The 21,478-nt window shown below is 36.8% G+C and overlaps 1 protein-coding gene and 1 long non-coding RNA gene across 2 annotated transcripts in view; one reads left to right on the top strand and one right to left on the bottom strand.

The window, feature by feature from the left end:
- Positions 1-21,478, top strand: part of PTPRO (protein tyrosine phosphatase receptor type O) — a gene marked incomplete at its 5' end in the record, with an annotated part of 228,574 nt that overhangs the window by 71,995 nt on the left and 135,101 nt on the right. The window lies entirely within an intron of this gene.
- LOC307194111 overlaps positions 1-21,478 on the bottom strand; it is an 84,487-nt gene that overhangs the window by 56,230 nt on the left and 6,779 nt on the right. The window contains exon 3 of the long non-coding RNA XR_013830515.1: positions 8,740-8,800. This is a non-coding gene — a long non-coding RNA (uncharacterized lncRNA). The remainder of the gene's footprint in view (positions 1-8,739; positions 8,801-21,478) is intronic.

Genomic DNA, 21,478 nt, shown 5'->3' with positions numbered 1-21,478 from the left:
CGCCACCAGGGAAGCCCAAAATATTGTCATTTTTGAAAGTGATTTAGGTACCGATTTTTAATCTTCATTTTTTCATATTACATACAGGCTTTTGTTTGCTCGTTTTCTGATTAAGCTGCTTTATATGCATTTTTCCTCCAGTAAACTTCCTTGGTTAAACAAAGGCAATAATGACATGGTCTTAGATTAAGTTTAGTTATGACTGTCTCCTCAAGGGTTTGAAATCAGGTCACAGTAAAAAAAATAAATGCTGTGTCCTGATATAATTGCACTAATAGAGAGTGCACACAAAGGCACATAAATGTTGAGGCTCAAGAAGAATTATTATAATATTTTGTTAACTTTCTCTCAGTTTACATTTGACATAAGGATAAGGACTAAAAAATCATACAAAGAGAAGAATTTTGCACCAACATAAGGTGACGTAGCACAATATTTTGCTTTTCTTGATTTTTGTTTTTACTAGTCACTGAAGTGCTATGGACTTGGAGACTAAATGGTATTATCCCGATTAAAAAATAGACTAAAACAAAGATGTGGAAATAGTCAGTGATTTGGGTACGTAAAGGATTTTACAGCCGTTTGTTATTTGCACTGTTTAATTTGGTCACAAGCTGAGTGATTTTCCCGAGCTTTAGATCACAGGAATAAGAAGGCTCTATTCCCCTCATCATTTACCTTAAGATAAGCTTCATCTCTGAGTTATGGATAACATTATATTCTGACCAATCTAGTGCTTTTATGGACTCAGCATTATTTAGAAAAATGTAAGAACGAGTGTCAGTCTAGACCCTCTATTCATAATCCAATTTATTTAAAGGTTCAGGGAAACTCATTATGTACATAAACACAGAGTTACCAGCTTCTTTTCTCAATTCAATTGATCACCAAATCAACCTGAAAGTATTGATTGAATCCCTGGAATTTAGTACAGTGTCTAATCCAAAAGGCACTCAAGGGCTTCCCTGGTGGCGCAGTGGTTGAGAGTCCGCCTGCCGATGTAGGGAACACAGGTTCGTGCCCCGGTCCGTGAAGATCCCACGTGCCGCGGAGCGGTTGGGCCCGTGAGCCATGGCCGCTGAGCCCGCGCATCCGGAGCCTGTGCTCCGCAACGGGAGAGGCCACAACAGTGAGAGGCCCGCGTACCGCAAAAAAAAAAAAAAAAAAAAAAAAAAACAAAAGGCACTCAAAACTATCAGTCTTTGGGCAATTCTGGATTCTGTGAGGGAAACAGAAAAAGTAGAAGATTCATTTCTCCTCTTCAGGTAGCTTACTATCTACTTAGAGTGCCAATGCAGAACAACGAAAGAACAAAACTATATGCATACCGTACGTATTATAAGCTTCTGTACTACAACCCATGACCAACTTCCAATCCTGCAATTACAACTGTGATTTTTAACTTTCTCTTACCATAACTCCAAACATCTTTACTTTCTCTTCCTCTTTATTATGTTCATCAAATATGAAAATTAGACCTCATAGGATTTCGGAGAAGGAGAAAATGAAAACTAAAAAGGAAAAGCATATCGATTCCTTCACATTTTTCTGTGATCTTTGTGTAGAAGACTTGAAACCATCTATTTATTTATCAGGCTCATTCAGTTTGCCTTCCTAGCAATTTCAAAGTTGACTGCTTCTTCAAGGTAAGGAAATTAAATGATGAGAGAGTAGGCGTGGATGGGATGGGATGCGGGATTTCATCTAAAGGGTTGATTTGATTTCTTTAAAATCTCAGACTGTAGCTTAAGATTATTTTCTTAAGTATTATCCCTTATCATTATTTAATTTTGGTCTCTAGGACTGAGATACTGCTGTTCCAAGAAAGAATACATATTTTATATTAACCATTTGAATATTTACTGCCTTTGGATATATGCCTGAATGTCCCTCTATGTTGGGGGGGCGGGTATTTTTAATGTTAGTCATTACTGATCTCTGCTAGAATCATCAAGTGTCTGTATTATCAAGTATCTCTCCCAAAATAAGATCAGTGACATCCTACGTTTGATAAAAATGGCCATAGCTGTGCAGAGTAGGTCAGTCATGTGAGGTTCCATTCTCTCTTTAGGTTATTTGAAAAAGTTTTTCAAGTTTGATGAAAGTCAAATTTCCTACATAGGTTATTTTCACAAATGTTATCTCTGAGGTGTGAAAATAAAAGAAAATGCACCTTATTTTCCACTTTAAAGGTGACATAGCATACTGTAATTTCCCTTAGCCTCAGTTTTTTTTTTCCTGTAAAATGGCAATACTAATATCAATCTGCTTGAGTTGTCAAGAGCATTAGATATTTATAGAGAACTAAATTTGACACATAATCATCCAATAAATGGTACTTGCTATTGTTTATAATATATTAAGTCTACTTTTTCTTCAAGGTTGAATTTAAGTCCTAGTTCCCTTTAGAAAATCTTCCCTGAAAATTTAACCCTTTGTGATCATTACCTATTCTAAACACTTCTCTGTATTTGTCATATGTCTTTTGGCATATGCTACTTTGTACTTATGTTTGCCTTTTTCATATGTTTGTCCAATCTCCCCAGATAGATTGTAAACCTTAAGAAATAACAGATAATAAATAATGCCACTTTGTATCTCTAGGACCCACTAACAGAGTGCCCTGTGACTAGTTGACTCTCAATAAAAGTTGAGGATAATTCAATTATATTTCCACTTCCTTACTTTCATGAATAAATGGAATTTCTATATTAACCTCTTAGAGTTATTATTTTTAAATAGGATTTTATAATAATAACTCACTTTGGTGATCTAAGTCAAACAGTCCGCGGAATCTACTGAAGATAAAAAGGATCTGGTGGAAGTCAGCCAGTAAATATCACACCTGTGTCAAAATATTGCAGCTGATTTCAAAGCCTGGCCTTGTCTCTCACTGCGCCAAATTACTTTCCCCAAGATGTTCCAACTATAAGGGGCCTGACAACAAAGGGCTCAGAGGTATGGCCAATTTACATAGACCCATGACGTGTCGGTTGCCTCTGCTGAGAAACATGCAGGACTTTTTCTCTCACACTTAGAGTTGGGAAACTGCACGAGCCAAAGAGTATTTGCTTTCATTTGTCAATGCAACATCAATACTTCTTATAAGCGGTAGACAAGAGTGTAAAAGTAATGTTTATTGTAGTAACAATCCATGGGAAGTATCCTTCCATCAGCTTATAAGGTTCTGTTCCTCTCCCTCTTACTCTCAGTGTAGGGACCACCAGACTCAACAAGCTGAGGGAAATGTAGTAGAATAGAGAGCCTCATGGGAATGATGCCTGCCTGAATAAGGTATACCAAAGAGTTACTGAGTAAAGGATAATGGGGAAAAAAGAGACAGACAGACAGATAGAAAAAAGAATGGGAAAAAAGATTTACAGATGTAAGATAAAGAAATAAAAGATTGCATGAAACTGACACTGGAAGTATCAAATCAGTGAAACATTCATAACAAAAATAGTTCCCTACATGCAACAGGATCTTTGGTCTTTGTTTGATGTGAGAGCAAATGTTAATCAGAATTGGCACAAAATAGTTAACATCCAGGACCAATTTGTTTTTCTTCACAGGTGCATAATTATATCAATAGGATTATTGTTGCATACATTACCACTGAAAATCAGTATGGCAGAGGGAAAGAACAAAGTATGCAAAGACTGACGGTCTTGAATTTGAATCAAGTTTGTGTCATTCATTTTCTTAATGTGTAGCCATGGCAGATTACTCTGAGTCTCAGAATCCTAACCTAATAATGGAGTTTTTTTTTCTTCCCTATGATTCAGAGTATTTTAAAACGAATATGCATTCAATATGGTGGCTCCTGTTGTGTTCTATTTGTATAGAAGTTTTGGACTTAGAGAATGATAATCAAATTTAGCATTGTCAGTATTTAGCATTTGATTATTATTTAAGGGATGGCAAGTATAGCTAATGGGGGTGTGAGCTGGGCTAGTACTTTGAGGGAAAACCAGAGAGCTGGAAGAGCTATGAAGGGGACCAACTCTGGGAGGGAGTAAGAAGGATGAATCTTGAAAAGGGAAGAAAGGAAGAAGGTCAGGTATTGGGTACAATGAGTGTGAAGGGCTGGCTGATGGGATATCCCGGGGGCAAGGGAAGAGGTTGCTGGGGCAGAGGTGGATGGTGCAGTGGTGCCGGGGTCAGGGGGTGGGAGGGGAAGGGTAATGCTGATGCTTTTGAAATAGTTAACAAGGGAGGTTCATAAATAACATTGTATTATTAGAGATTCTTTAAGGTAATCATGCTTGCTGACTTTCATTGCCAATGTAAACACCAGGTATCAGTGTCTATTAATTAAACTAAAATTATCAAAATAATAATAATATGTACTAGTTACTATTTATATCATATGGGTTTATGGATTTTCTGTAAGTAGTCAATGTGTTTTCATGACCCAAACATACAAAAATGATTCTGTGTAAATCACTGCTTTATAGCTTGTAAGGACAGGTATTTTTAGATTCTTTTTACCAAAAGAAAAAGAATTGAAAATGAAAGAAGCATGAAAACATGCTAGAAAACCAAGTAGAAGTTAAATATAATCCTATATTCTATATTAAGTTACATATACTTCTGGTGAAAATGGATTTCATTGATAATTTCCAGGTATAATTGCAAAGACAAATTTAAGTTATTCTATGTAAATAGTTTAGTCTATGAATTAGATTCCAATCTGCTTGTCATCATCAGCTAATAGAAAGTCCTGCCAACTGTAAAAATATGATTGCATCCTAATAGAAATGTAAGCATTGTGATAGAGAATACTGTAGTCAGGAGAGTGAAATTTAGAATCGTTCCTAATCAGGAAACCACAGGTTCCTTATTGAAGGAGTGATTTATTATTGATTTCCACATCTAATATAGCTCCTCATATCTGACAGTAAAATTGGAAGGATAGTGGTTTAAATCTTGGCAAGAAGAAATTATGTGACCCTGACAGCTAATTTTCCAAGCTGAGATCAGGATGCTATGCAATTAACTTCCTAAAGGAATTACATGGACAATTATGCAATATTTTTGGTAATGAGGAAATGTTAGCTCACTAAATTAAAGTCTGAGGAAGTAAACTGCTATGAGAAATGTGAAGCTGATGATTACAAAAAATGATATTCAAACTGTATCTTAAAGATAATGAATGCCCTTTAGGTCATTCAGTAATTTGAAAAATTACTTAGTTAAAAAAAAGTAAGAAAAAAATCTTAGACTGTATCTTTTCTTCCAGAGTCAATTAAAGCAATTATTCAAATCTTTGATGCCATCACCTCCTAATTGGTATATTCAGAGAACTATATATGGTCCAAGTTAGTTATTTGCTTAAATTTTTCTGAATATTTGCTTCCACTGCCTACATGTAAAATGTAAGCTATTGTTTCATGTAAAAATAAAATAGAGACTTATGTGCAGGGCTTTTTCCTGGTGATCGAGCTGGTTTGCTTCAGAGGAAGCAGTCCTATTTTTAACTTCTTTAAATAATCTACTTTTCTGGCTTCTCCTGGGCTTATGGCTTACCCTTGGAAAGGGAACAGAAACGGTGAGAATTATCTGTGGAGAAGCTGAGAGCAAAGTAGTGGGGTTCTAGGATCTCAGCATAATCACCAGTGACTGTGTATTGATACAGAATGTTCTACTATGTGCAACTCACTACCATTCTAAAGTCTTAACATGACACTTGACCACATTCAACCCTGATCTAAGAGTTCGGTGGACGCTTTTTTTTAATTTAATTTTTATTTTATATTGGGGTATAATGGACACGTTTGATATTTAAGATAGAAAGTTTAAAGGACCACACTAAATACTACCATGATGTTTAAATTAGACAATCAGAATACAATCTACTTGGAAAATGATTTCATGTTACTCAGTTTTTTTAAAGAGCTTAATCCTCACATAACCTAAGATTTACCACAAAGACTTAACATGATTTGGGGTCATGTTACTCTATTTAACCTAGCCCTATCACAATTCGTGGGAAAAACAGTTATATTGGCCAAGCTGCATGCTTCAAGTGGTCTAAAAATAATCTAAATAATTATCACTGAATAAGAAAAGAGAGAACCATCAAGTCTCCATGAGAGGGGCACGTGGCATATTCTGCCAAGATCAGTTACTACCCTGTTTATTGTCTTCACTCACCGGGCTCAGACCTCCTACATGTCAGCAAAATTGCAGAATGTCTTTGGGGTCACTCACATATGGCTGAAACTATGAAATTTTAATCTGGAAATGCCAGATTTTCTGGTGAGGATAACATTTGAAAGACGCCTTACACTATTTTAAGACACATGGTGTTATTATTTCCTGCCCTAAGGGATACTGTTCCTTTTAAAAACCAATTTTTAGAAATTAGATTTTTTTCAATATTTTGTATGTCCTTAAACCAAGGTACAATATCAGCTATAACATCTTATATACATTTCAAGAGAAGTAAGGCTTTTTCTATTAACATTTCTAAAATCTGGCTGTTAAAATGCTGCAAAATAAAATGTGCTACTGTAAGAAAGGCTATCATGGGGTCATTGGGTAAATCACCAAAAATGTTGGGGTTTTTTTTTCTGCTGTTAAGATATAAGTTTAGCTGCTGCTGCTTTGCGGATGAAGAAAACCCTTAATTAACATTCCTGTAAATTCTATTTTTTTTGTCATCTTATTTATCACTAGTTAAGTCATTATAGGAAAGCAGCTTAATAAACAAACCTAAGTAATTGTTTTGAATAGTGTTTATTTCGTATCTTCTTATAAATGTATGTTTGACTATCTTTATATTCTCCTGAAAGATTTACCTTCAAGTGCTCACCATTCATTACTGGGAACGGTATTACATTTTATAATACATCTTAAGTAGAACCTCCAGGTTGGTGAACACGTGGAAATTTGGGGAGAAAGTCACACTAGGACACAGCACGAACACTCCATACGCCTTCTCCATACCTTTTCCTCTGCATCTCTTCCATCTGGCTGTTCTGAGTTACATCCTTTTATAATAATCTGGTGATCTAGTGTCCTTATAAGGAGACAGAGATTTGACTGCAGAACAAAGGAAGAAGGTAATGTGACAGCTGATGCAACATGGCTTTGAAGATGGAGGAAAGGGCCTCCAGCCAGGGATGCATGGAATGCAGCTCTAGAAGCTGGAATAGGTCAAGAAGCAGGTGTTCCCTAGAGCCTCCAGAAGAAGTATGGCCCCACGAACACCTTGATGCTGGCCCAGCGAAACTGACTTAATCTCTGACTTTCAGAACTCTAAGACAGTAAATGTGTGTTGCTTTAAGCCAAAACAAAATAAAATCTCCCTTTCTGTACTTACAGAAAAATACAGGCCAGCGAATAGATGTTCTCATTACAGTTAATTAGGTATGATTTTTATAGCGGATGACTCTATGCTTTGACTAAAAATATACTGATCGATTTTAAAATCATCACCTTTTTCCTAAAGATTTTAAATAATTAAAGGATTTTTTAAGTGGGAAAAATATTTCATTTGAGCAAAGTGTTCTATAGCTAAAGAGAAACTTTAAAAGGACTGACTTGGCCTCAAGTAACATGTTGAAAATTAAAGTTTGTGTCAATATGCCTCATAAGAATTCCCATTTATCTAATAAGGACAAAACATAAATTGCACAGTAATTAGAAGAGAAACAATTGATCTTTACCCCATCGGGTTTTGTACAGTTATTTATGTAGATCAATGTTTACCAGACTTGTTTAATCATAAGAGTCTCCTGGGTCTCTTGTTAAAATACCGATTCCCAGAAGTAACTGAACACATCCTGATACACGTTTAGGAAACGTTGGTCTCCTGTTTGCATTAGAGGTGGTTGCCTCCCTTTACCTATGAATGATATTTGTAAGATTTAGGAATCTTATTAAAATGCAGATTTAGATACATTTATCACAAGCTCCCAAAAGATACAAACAGTGCTGTTCTGTAGGCCAGCGGTCCCCAAACCTTTCTGGCACCAGGGACCGGTTTCGTGGAAGACAATTTTTCCACGGACCGGGGTCCGGGCGTGGGGTGGCACGGTTCAGGCGGTAATGCGAGCGACGGGGAGCGAGCTGCAGATGAAGCTTCGCTCACTCGCCTGCCACTCAACCTCCTGCTGTGCGCCAGGTTCCTAACAGGCTGCTGACCCGGCATTTGTCCGCAGCCTGGGGATTGGGGACCCCTGCTGTAGGCCACACGTTGAGTTAGCAAAGCATTCTAAAAGCAGACAAACCCCCAGCACAGTGTCTCCTGTCTAGCAGGTTCTCAGCAAAGATTGACATGTACACACTGCTATATTTAAAATAGATAACCAACAAGGACCTACTGTATAGCACAGGGAACTCTGCTCAGTAGTCTGTAATAACCTAAATGGGCAAAGAATCTGAAAAAGAACAGATACTTGTATATGTATAACTGAATCACTTTGCTATAAACCTGAAACAACATTGTTAATGATACTCCAATATAAAATAAAAATTAAAAAAAAAGAATCTAGCTAGATACATTGGTATAAAACATCTCCTTTTCTTTTCTTCTCTATTCTCTCTTTTCTTAAGTCAGTCCTCTGCAAGAAACTGCTTTATTTTATCCTGGTAAACTGAGCACTTATACTTATTCTGTTGGAGCTGTGCCTTTCCTGTGAAATAGCCTTCTAATGATCTGATTCACACTTTTGACAGCATTTATTTCAAATTCTAATTTATTTAGCTGCTTCAATCATAATCGTAAATTACCTTTTAGGAGGGATTCTTTTCCTCACCATTACCTTGATCAGAAATTCAATTATCTGAACACCTGTAAGAGAAGGAGAGTGTCAGCTAACGTTTTATTTTTAAAAGCACAAAAGAAAAGGAGGAAATGGATGTGATTATTTTTTCTTGAAAAAGGAAATTTAGTCATCTAATATAGCCATTTAGAAAAGTACCATTCCTGAATCTGTACTTGATTTTCTATGTTAAATTAGTCTAAATCTATCCAATTATTTTTTAAGCCTATAATGTTACCATGGAGAGTGTGAGGCCATTATTGCCCATTAATTTCTTCAAAAACAAGCTCAAAAGCTAACTCCAGGGCTCCCCTGGTGGCGCAGTTGTTGAGAGTCCGCCTGCCGATGCAGGGGACACGGGTTCGTGCCCCGGTCCGGGAAGATCCCACGTGCCGCGGAGCGGCTGGGCCCGTGAGCCATGGCCGCTGAGCCTGCGCGTCCGGAGCCTGTGCTCCGCAACGGGAGAGGCCACAACAGTGAGAGGCCCACGTACCGCAAAAAAAAAAAAAAAAAAAAAAAAAAAGATAACTCCACCAAGATGGTGTGGAATCTCGTTTCATTCATGAGAAATACTAATAAGAAAAATAGTGACAAGCTGGCATAGCTCAGATGGAGAGGCTACGAAAGAACAGGCAGGATGCAGAAACAGCTGCCGTGCCCACTTCACAGGAAAACACTCAGATTTTGGAAAATCCATAAATAATCTAAATTGTTTTCCTTGCTGCCCCAACCAGCTGCCCAAAGGCAAAATGCCCTAAATGGCCTCTTTGCAGCCTCCCAGATAATCATCAGCTTGCTCAGGAAAAGGTAGGAGAAATTTGCTGTTCAAACTGTCCCCAGCGTTTCCTTTTTCTTTCTCTCCACTTTCTCTTCTATAAGCCAGGGTTTTTGTTAGATGTAACGAATGTATGATACATTCTATTGATTATATAAGCAAAATAATGTGCTAAGAATTAACTATATGTCTTTCTATTATTCTTTGGAAAAGGAAATAAGTGTTAGTTTGAAGAAGCATCGAAAAATAATTATGATAGCCACCTCAATTATTAAAAGGCTGCCATGAAGAAGACAGCAGAAGTTTCCTCTTTGCTATAGAAAAAGAAAATTATATCAACAAGTGTCAATCATATGATATAAAGAGCTTTATTATAATCAGAATCAGAACAAAAGTTCAAGGATTATATAACTCAGACATGGGACAAACATCATTTTATCATATATTTTAACCTCTAATTTGTTTTTCCACCAGTCCCGTAAGCAGTGGACCACTTGAGGCCAAGGACTATTTCTTAATCATCTTTGTATTTCCTGCATCGTACAGCGTCTAGCTCACATTCCCTGAACACATTTTACTGAACAGTACTAAAAGGCACAGATTCAAGACTTTGGAAGCTTTGCCAATGCCATGTCCTTGTCACAATGAATGAATGGATGAGCCATGAGTCTCAAGTGTCCTTAATGTTTCCCACTTGCCATCATTAATGGTGGAACTAAATCTCAGCTCTTCTCAGTTAATCCAATTTCCCAGGCTCTTTATTGCCAGCCCTCTGTTAGGAAGTGAGCAGTTTCTATATATCCTGGTAGTGGTTTTACCACTTTCTTTTTTCTTGGCAACTTGACATGCTAGTCTCTGTGACTAAGTGGAATTGGTAGTTTCTCTAAGTTGTAAACAGCAACACCTGCATTCTCTGGCTTTCTCTTCATTACCTTTATGAATGTGCCCTTGTGTCAGTGGTTGGCCAAAGACAAATAGTAATAGAAAAGTCAATATACCATATGAGGAGAAGTGGGAAAGTGACTGGGATATAAATTTTATGTTAAGTTTCTGTCTATACATACTTATACAGATAGATATAGTTTTATATATATATAAAACTATATATATATAGTTATATATATATATATATATATATATATATATAAGATTCTCTATTTCTTATTTACTGTATCCCTATCTGTACCTTCCGAGAGCCGTGGGACTCTATACTTAGGTGCTTTATGGAAATATCTGAACAAATTTATGGGAATGGTCAGGTCCTTTATTCCTACACAGTCCAACCATATCCAAAGGAACCCAGTACAAGGTTAAAAAATTAGTTAATAATACCTGTGCAAGTATAGATATCAAGAGAAACATGAGTGAATTCTATGCATATTACTTAATGAGTTTTTAATAACCCCGAATATAATAGTTAGACAGAGGATCTCTCATTCATGTTTTCATTAAAACAGAAAAAGAATATATTGAGAATGACTGACCCAGTTTGCTGTAATAATATATGCAGTGAACTGTAAATACCACAAACACCAAGCCTCACGGACTCAACGTGACCCAGTATCCGGCAGCATTCGAATTGTCTGGAAGCTTGTTAAAACTGTAGAAACTAGGGCCTGCCCAGACTGACTAAACGAAAATCGAATTCTTAACAAGGTCCCCAGGAGATCTGTACGCACATTATGTTTGAGAAGCTACTCTAACGAGGGCGTAGTAAGTATTGATCACACTCCAATTCCTTCTCACAAAGGAGCTGATAGTAGGGTCTTAACCAGAGTGATGAGAGGAATGTAACTGAAGGACAGGAACATGGGTCTGTTCGAAATTCTCTTTTGTGTCTGTGCTGCCTCCAAAGTCTACTCTGAACTAGGATTCTTCGGGGCCTTTAACACTAGGATTTAATCTTTCCTTAAGCATGTTCTCAGATCACAGCTTCTGTGGACTGAGTTCACAGTGGGTAACTCTCAGCAAGGTGGGAATGCAGTCTAGAGCAATGCCTGCCAAACTGAGGTCAGAAGACTGTTGCCCACCTGCAGATTGTTTCTTACTGGTCTGCAGCCAGATAAGGCCCTTGGTAGAATGTGCAGGATGACCTCAGGAGCTTGTGCCAGCATATGAATTTCCTGCATCCCTAGGCACACTCTTAATTTCAGCTACTATTTTTTCTGTGCAAGACTTTTTCAATGAAGACAGCAGTGTGTTGACTTCCATCCAAGTACGAGCCCGTGGTCCTCGTCATGGACAAGAACTCTGAGTGGCACGGGCAGAGATTACACGCAGAAGGTTTCTGTATTCACGGCAATGTGAACATGCTTAATCATTCCAAGCTCTTCATACGATAACACAAATTAATTGCTCATATAGAATAATTTCTCCATAAACTGTATCATTTTCAATGCTTATTCACTGCTGGATTCCTGGGACCTAGTACAGAGACGGACTTCAAAGAATGTCTGCTGAACAAATAAACCACCTAACTCAATTCCTGCTGTTGTTGTTTTCCTCTTTTCTGGCTTGGATTATGAGTTTCTTGAGGTGTAGATATAGTTGGTCTTCCTTAAAGGGCCTTCAGCAGAAGTGATTGTAGGGACCAATCACACTGTACACGCACGCAGACACAATATTGTAAGAGAAGTAGACAACTGTAATAGTTTTGAAAGCTTTAGGAGTAAGATCTTTTATGGCAGATGACACATTTTCTACAATGTAAAATTTAGAGCATGACTAATGCATATTTAACCAGTTAGACTTTCAAGTTAAAGTACACCAAAGATCAAAATAGATGCAATTTTGAAAGAACAAAGATGAGTTTGAAACACAGACCAAATAGGCAGAGCTGAGCTATGATTTTTAGCAGACATTCATGTTCTCATTGAGCAAAGCTTCCTTTCCCTTCGTTTGTGCCCACTAGTTCATTTATCATTTTAAGATGTTCCCGTAATGATAAGAGGGGGGCTAACTGACTGATCTAATTTTTCAGACTCAGTTTTGGAGAAAGGTCAAGGTAGCCATAAAGTTCCCCATTAAAAATAACATCTATAAAAGTGTTGGAAAAGAGTACATGCCAGAGGATGAAGCAATTCAGAGCGCTTCTCTCCTTTTTCAAGATCCCTGGAAATAAGTATTTTCATTACACATGAAAAATGTTTCCGAATACTTCACTGAAGCTAAAGCAAAAGCACTTTTTCTATCAGGTCAGGAGAATTTCAAGCCAACCAAACTACAGGATAAAGAGTAGTGATCTCAGAATTTGATTTATGGGATTTTTTTTCTAATTAATAAACAGACTACAGGGGGACTTCCCTAGTGGTGCAGTGGATAAGACTCCACACTGCCAATGCAGGGGGCCGAGGTTCGATCCCTTGTCAGGGAACTAGATCCCACATGCATGCCGCAACTAAGAGTTTGCCTGCCACAACTAAGGAGCCCACCTGCTGCAACTAAGGAGCCCTGGAGCCGCAACTAAGGAGCACATGTGCCTCAGCTAAGGAGCCCACGAGTTGCAACTAAGGAGCCCTCCTGCTGCAACTAAGACCCAGGGCAACCAAATAAATAAATATCAAAAGAATAAAAACAGACTATGGTAATAAAATTACTTGGTGTACCACATTTATTTAATGCCCTTTGAGAGCATATCATTTAAGTAGGCACCATGTGCATGAGGGCACAAGCAAAAGTGAAATCTATTGTGGTTTGTTTTGTTTTTGTTTCTGTTTTCGTGTTCAGAGAAAAAAGAAGTAATCCAACATTGCACAGAATTTATCAAGATTAATAAATGTGCATTCAAAGCATCCGTTCAACAAGCCAATTGAGGCAGTTACATATTGGACATTGGCCCCTCCATTAAAAGATACAATATAGTACAATTAGTGCCTGATTGGCAGTAAGGACCAAACACTATGGTCCTAGAGAGATGACTCAGAAACCTATGAATAGCAAGGTTTAATTTGTGGGCAGGTTGTTATTTCATTGCCTGGGCCAGGTGGGAAAGAAGCAAAGAAATAAAAGTGTGTGATTCTCTGTCATCATGGTGTCAGAGTGTTTATCCTGGAGTCTGTATCTCTACCCCATTCCCAATAAGGTATGATATTATTTATCATTACTAAATGACTCCTATTTTTAAGACTGTGTGACAAGTAGTGTGACACAAAAGAATGTACAAAGCTCAAACATCAGATTGCCTAGGATCCGGTTCTAGCTTGACCTTTACTAGCTCTGTGACCTTGGGCAAATCACCCTGTACTACAGCTCTTCATTTTCAAAGTGGGACAGTCTTAGCACCTACCTCATTACCCTGTTGCGAATACATGACATTCTTAGGACCACACCTGATTCATGATTAAAAATAAATTTTTAATTTTGTCTATTAATGTTAAAATCTAGTTATAAGAGAGCAATGAAATAAATGTAAAGCTTTCCATTTAAGAAAAGAAAAAAAGAAAGAATGATTCCCTTTAAGGTACTTCCTTTCCACAGAGTTGCTAAGCAAAAAATAGCTTGAAAGAGAATTATAATAATTATGTTATCTATAATTGAGTGCCTATTATGTGCCAAATATTTTTTATATTGGGTTGAACCAAATAACTTTGCCAATATTTGATGTTTTTAACCTGAGAAATGGTCATGGAAAAAAGGTTCAGACTAAATACATTGTTTCCACCCCTCCAAATAGAATTCTCCTCTTTTCAGGAAGGAAATCAGGGCTTAGAGAGATTAGGTGACTTGCCTGAACCACACAGCTGCAAAGTGACAGCGTGGGGATGTGGGTCCAGGTTTGGGGGCTCATCTCATTAGTGGCTAATTGCTACATTCTTCACATATTTCCTGGTCATGTAAATAACACAAGACGTAATCAACGTTTGCTATAGTAAATGAGAGACTGGGCAATAAGACATAAAATATTTAAAAGAAGGTAAGTGTGTAGTGATTAATCAAAGACAGCACAAAGCATGCTGCTGCTTTAGCAGAAAATATGGATTAAAGATGGTAGTCGAGGGCTTCCCTGGTGTCGCAGTGCTTAAGAATCCCTTGTCAGTAAATGGAAAGTGCCCCTCCCCTCCCCTCCCCCAGTAGGGAAGGAAGCTTAGCTCCTGACCTACCCTGAACTAACTGCTGTGAACTTTGGGAAAATCCCTTACCTTCCCGGGGCCTCCAATTCCTCTTGTATAAAGTAAGGTGGCTGAACCATGTTCTTCTCCAGATATATGCCCATGAGTGGGATTGTGGGATCATATGGTAGCTCTATTTTTAGTTTCTTAAGGAAGCTCTATACTCTTCTCCATAGTGGCTGTATCAATTTACATTCCCACCAACAGTGCAGGAGGGTTCCCTTTTCTCCACACCCTCTCCAGCATTTATTGTTTGTAGATTTTTTGATGATGGCCGCTCTGATTTGAGTGAGGTGATAGCTCATTGTAATTTTGATTTGCATTTATCTAATAGCAGTGTTGAGCATCTTTTCATATGCGTCTTGGCCATTTGTATGTCTTCTTTGGAGAAATGTCTGTTTAAGTCTTCTGACCATTTTCTGATTGGGTTATTGGTTTTATTGATTATTGAGCTGTATGAGCTGTTTATAAATTTTGAAGACTAATCCCTTGTCAGTCGCATCATTTGCAAATATTTTCTCTCATTCTGTGGGCTGTCTTTTCATTTTGTTTATGGTTTCCTTTGCTGTGCAAAAGCTTTTGAGTTTAATTAGGTCCCATTTGTTTACAAGGACCTATTGTATAGCACAGGGAATGCTGCTCAATATTCTGTAATAACCTAAATGGGAAAAGAATTGGAAAAATAATAGATATACATGTATATGTATAACTGAATCACTTTGCTATACACCTGAAATAACACAACATTGTTCATCAACTATGCTCCAATATCAAACTTAAAAAATTAAAAAAGTAAAGTAAGGTAGCTGAACTAGATGCTCTCTGAGGTTTCTTAGAGTTTTTATAATTTATTGATCTTGTAAAATTAGACCATTAATTATTTTTGAAATGTATGCTTTGCAAAATACTAAGATGTAAGAAATAAACTGGTAAAACGTGAATTAGCTTGTAATTGGAAATATTCTCTGTATCTAATTATAGCTTATTTCTTTTTTCCTTTTTTTTTTTTTCCCTTGTTCATTTTTTTATTGGCCCCAGGTCAACTCTGGGAAGTTTTTTCCTTGCACCTTGGCCGCATCTTCCTATTATCCTCCTTGGAGACTGTATAGCCTTTGTGATCCACTTCCAGACAAAGCCAGGTTATTTTACTTTTAAACATTCAATTAAATCAAGGTTCATGGTTTCTTTGGCAACGAAATTCTCTAAAATACTTGGTAGAGGTTTTAATCTATTTTCTTCCAATTCTACGTGCCAATAACCGCATTCAAAGTTCTTTTTTGTACATAACTTTAAAATCTCCTTTATATCCTCACTTTTTTACCCCCTGACTTAGTCTCTCAATAGTAAGTGCCTTTAGGTCATCTGAAACAATGAGCTGGGTTGGGAAAAACATATACTTAATCAGATTTTTGTCTGGTTTGCAAGCAGAAATGAAAGAGCATAGAGAGGTACCAAGTATTTGGGTCCTTGGTTTTGAGCAAATATCTACTAAGACTTATCATTGTATAGTTTATTTCTTGTAGAAGTGTAAACTGAGATGTGTTATAATTAAACCAATATTGGACCAAAGTGTGAAATAAATAGCTCAGTGCACTTAAATATTTTTGAATAATTGGGAATCATTGACTATTTAGTCCATAAACTCAACTTTACTAACTGCTTAAGCCTTAAGGTAAATGCAACCATTTTGATTCACTCAGATCTATCACATAATTTGGGGGATGCAGAAGTTGTTTTGTTTTTACATTTCTTCAATGACAGCTCAGGTTTATTTGGTTTTAAGAGTTGCTTCTTGGCTTTTAATATCATGCTGATATGGCAAGAAATAGGATAATCATAGGTTCACTGACATCCATTGCTTCTGCCTATCAGTATCCCAATTACTTCTCTATGTCATTTAGGTGACTCAGACTCAATGCCAGGAACACTGATATGAGAGATGCTGCTAGGGATAACTTACTGTAGTTCCATCCTGTACCTGCTTTTACCCTTCCTCCAGCTGAGACTTTAAGCCCACAAGTGTGAGAAGAGTCTGCTCATCAAAAGGGAATTCATTAGCCTTTTAAAATATGACAGGCTGATAGGACAGGCAACCTACAAGGAGAAGCACCTCTGACTTGCTGGACAGCATTTCTAATTATCAGCATTTTTCTGGCATTTTAAGTTGTAACTGAATAGTCTTAAATAAATACTGTAAGAAAATGAAAGGTAGCATATGCATTACCTTTTCAGTGAAATATATTCTTATTTATTTACAGAGAACACATGATATTTTATATTTTATTTATTTTTATATTTTTCACATCTTTATTGGAGTATAATTGCTTTACAATGTTCTGTTAGTTTCTGCTGTATAACAAAGTGAATCAGCTATATATATACATATATCCACATAACCCCTCCCTCTTGAGTCTGCCTCCCACCCTCCCTATCCCACCCCTCTAGGTAGTCACAAAGCACCAAACTGATCTCCCTGTGATATGTAGCTGCTTCCAACTAGCTATCTATTTTACATTTGGTAGTGTATATATGTCCATGCCACGCTCTCATTTCTTCCCAGCTTACCCTTCCCCCTCCCCCATCCTCAAGTCCATTCTCTACATATGCATCTTTATTCCTGTCCTGCCCCTAGGTTCTTCAGAACAAATTTTTTTCTTTGTAGATTCCATATATATGTGTTAGCAAACGGTATTTGTTTTTCTCTTTCTGACTTACTTCACTCTGTATGACAGACTCTAGGTCCATCCACCTCACTACAAATAACTCAATTTCGTTTCTTTTTATGGCTGAGTAATATTCCATTGTATATATATGTGCCACATCTTCTTTACCAATTCATCTGTTGATGGACACTTAGGTGGCTTCCATGTCCTGGCTATTGTAAATTGTCCTGCAATGAACATTGTGGTACATGACTCTTTTTGAATTATGGTTTTCTCAGGGTATATGCCCAGTGTGGGATTGCTGGGTCATATGGTAGTTCTAATTTTAGTTTTTTAAGGAACCTCCATACTGTTCTCCATAGTGGCTGTATCAATTCACATTCCCACAAACAGTACAAGAGGATTCCCTTTTTTCCACACCCTCTCTAGCATTTATTGTTTGTACATTTTTTGATGATGGCCATTCTGACTGGTGTGAGGTGATACCTCATTGTAATTTTGATTTGCATTTCTCTAATGATTAGTGATGTTGAGCATCCTTTTATGAGTTTGTTGGCAATCTGTATATCTTCTTTGGAGAAATGTCTATTTAGGTCTTCTGCCCATTTTTGGATTGGGTTGTTTATTTTTTTGATATTGGGCTGCATGAGCTGCTTGTATATTTTGGAGATTAATACTTTGTCAGTTGCTTTGCAAATCTTTTCTCCCAATCTAAGGGTTGCCTTTTTGTCTTGTTTGTGGTTTCCTTTGCTATGCAAAAGTTTTAAGTTTCATTAGGTCCATTTGTTTATTTTTGTTTCTATTTCCAATTCTCTAGGAGGTGGGTTAAAAAAGACCTTGCTGTGATTTATGTCATAGAGTATTCTGCCTAGGTTTTCCTCTAAGAGGTTTATAGTGTCTGGTCTTACATTTAGGTTTCTAATCCATTTTGAGTTTTTTTGTGTGTATGGTGTTACAGAGTGTTCTAATTTCATTTTTTTACATGTAGCTGTCCAGTTTTCCCAACACCACTTATTAAAGAAGCTGTCTTTTCTTCATTGTATATTCTTGCCTCCTTTATCAAAGATAAGGTGACCACATGTACATGGGATTATCTCTGGCTTTCTATCTTGTTCCATTGATCTATATTTCTTTTTTTGTGCCAGTACCATACTGTCCTGATTACTGTAGCTTTGTAGTATAGTCTGAAGTCTGGGAGCCTGATTCCGCCAGCTCAGTTTTTCTTTCTAAAGATTGCTTTGGTTATTCGAGGTCTTTTTTGTTTCCATACAAATTGTGAAATGTTTTGTTCTAGTTCTGTGGAAAATGACATTGGTAGTTTGATAGGGATTGCACTGAATCTGTAGATTGCTTTGGGTAGTATAGTCATTTTCCCAATGTTGATTCTTCCAATCTAAGAACATGGTATATCTCTCCATCTCTTTGTATCATCTTTAATTTCTTTCATCAGTGTCTTATAGTTTTCTGCATACAGGTCTTTTTTCTCCTTTGGTAGGTTTATTCCTAGGCATTTTATTCTTTCTGTTGCAATAGTAAATGGGAGTGTTTCCTTAATTTCTCTTTCAGATTTTTCATCATTAGTGTATAGGAATGCAAGAGATTTCTGTGCATTAATTTTGTATCATGCTGCTTTACCAAATTCATTGATTAGTTCTAGTAGTTTTCTGGTAGCATCTATAGGATTCTCTATGTACAGTATCATGTCATCTGAAAACAGTGACAGTGTTACTTCTTCTTTTCCAATTTGGATTCCTTTTCTTTCTTCTTCTTCTCTGATTTCTGTGACTAAGACTTCCAAAACTATGTCGAATAATAGTGGTGAGAGTGGGCAACTTTGTCTTGGTCCTGATCTTAGTGGAAATGGTTTCAGTTTTTCACCATTGAGAACAATGTTGGCTGTGGGTTTGTCATATATGGCCTTTACTATGTTGTAAGTTCACTCTATGCCTACTTTCTGGAGAGTTTTTATCATAAATGGGTGTTGAAGTTTGTCGAAAGCTTTTTCTGTATCTATTGAGATGATCATATGGTTTTTATCCTTCAATTTGTTAATATGGTGTATCACATTGATTGATTTGTGTATATTGAAGGATCCTTGCATCTGGGATAAACCCCACTTGATCACGGTGTATGATCCTTTTAATGTGCTGTTGGATTCTGTTTGCTAGTATTTTGTTGAGGATTTTTGCATCTATGTTCATCAGTGATGTTGGCCTGTAGTTTTCTTTTTCTGTAATATCTTTGTCTGGTTTTGGTATCAGGGTGATGGTGGCCTCGTAGAATGAGTTTGGGAGTGTTCCTCCCTCTGCTATATTTTGGAAGAGTTTGAGAAGGATAGGTGTTAGCTTCTTCAGAGAAGACGCTTGATGCCAATATAAGAGTCATTCCATTGTGGTCACATGTTATGGTTCTCCACTCCTTTCCTTGTTCATTTATAGAATTGTCTTCATCCTTGGAGTTCAAAGAATTCTTCTCAATTTCATCTAAATGTACATAGATTTGGAGTTAGGGTGGCTAGACAAAATACCAGATACCCTTAAATTTAATTTCAGATATACAATGAATAAAAATTTTGTCTCAATTGTATGTATTGTTATTTGCTAAATCTGACAATCCTTATAGGCTATTTACAGTTGTTGTTATTATTATTGTTATTATTACTTTATTAATTTAACACTTAGTGGGCCTTTTTAAACTATAGTCTTTTTCTCAGCTCAGAGAAATATTTTTTTATTATTCCTTTGACACTTTGTACTAGGTCAGAACTGATTCTTGAAATCATTGTGTATATTGAATATTATGCCACCTTTATCCCCTAGGCAAGCTGTTCTTAATTTGGTTATCTGCCTTCGGCTCTTAGATGCTCACATAACAGAACAGGAATAAAAATGGTGGGTTTTATTTTCTCCTTTATTCTCTCCATTGTTGTTTTCTGGAAAGACTGATACTGGAAATCCTGATCTATCCTCTATTTCTCACAACTTACTTATTAAGTTTTTATATTTTTATCTTTTATGACATGTTTGGGAAGACTCTTCAGCCAAATTAATTTTATTATTTATACCTTTTGTTAAATTTTTAAATTTTAACAACCATGGTTTTAATTTATAGGAATTTTTCTTGATCTCTATCTCAATTTGTCATTGCTCTATGACTTTTTAAGTTCTTTTCTTTTTTTTAAATGAAGAATAATTTATTTATTTATTTTTAACATCTTTATTGGAGTATAATTGCTTTACAATGGTGTGTTAGTTTCTGCTTTATAACAAAGTGAATCAGTTATACATATACATATGTTCCCATATCTCTTTCCTCTTGCGTCTCCCTCCCACCCTCCCTATCCCACCCCTCCAGGCGATCGCAAAGCACCGAGCTGATCTCCCTGTGCTATGCGGCTGCTTCCCACTAGCTATCTACCTTACGTTTGGTAGTGTATATATGTCCATGCCTCTCTCTTGCTTTGTCACAGCTCACCCTTCCCCCTCCCCATATCCTCAAATCCATTCTCCAGTGTGTCTGTGTCTTTATTCCTGTCTTACCCCTAGGTTCTTCATGATATTTTTTTTCTTAAATTCCATATTTAAGTTCTTTTCTGTTGTTGCATTATCTTGGGTTCCTCTACAGTTAGTTCTGTTTGATCAGCATTCTCCTTTGACATGAGAGTGTTGATTTTCTCAAAAACAAGGTCTGATGACCTTTGGTTGCCCATTCTTATTTACATACTTTCATGTTTATAAATGAAGGATTGGGCTTATCAATAGTAACAACAGTGGTCTTCTCAATAGTTGTAAAAGTCTGTTTTTTGATAGTCCTCTCCCTGAAACTTGAGGTCTCCGGAATAAGGTCTGGGCATCCTGACCTTCCTTTGTTATGCAAGCAGGCGGAGGCAGAAAAGGTGGACATCTTCACAATTGTCAAAGCAGAAGATGTGGTATATATATATACAATGGAATACTACTCAGTCATAAAAAGGAATGAAATTTTGCCATTTGCAGCAACATAGATGGACTTGGAGGGTATTATGCTAAGTGAACTAAGTCAGACAGAGAAAGACTTTCTGTATGGTATCACTTTTATGTGGAATCTAAAATATACAACAAACTAGTGAACATAACAAAAAAGAAACAGACTCAATGATACAGAGAACAAACTAGTGGTTAC

This window comes from Stenella coeruleoalba (genome assembly GCF_951394435.1).
Source record: "Stenella coeruleoalba genome assembly, chromosome: 11".
NCBI lineage: Eukaryota > Metazoa > Chordata > Mammalia > Artiodactyla > Delphinidae > Stenella > Stenella coeruleoalba.
This window is presented reverse-complemented; position numbering and strand designations above follow the sequence as displayed.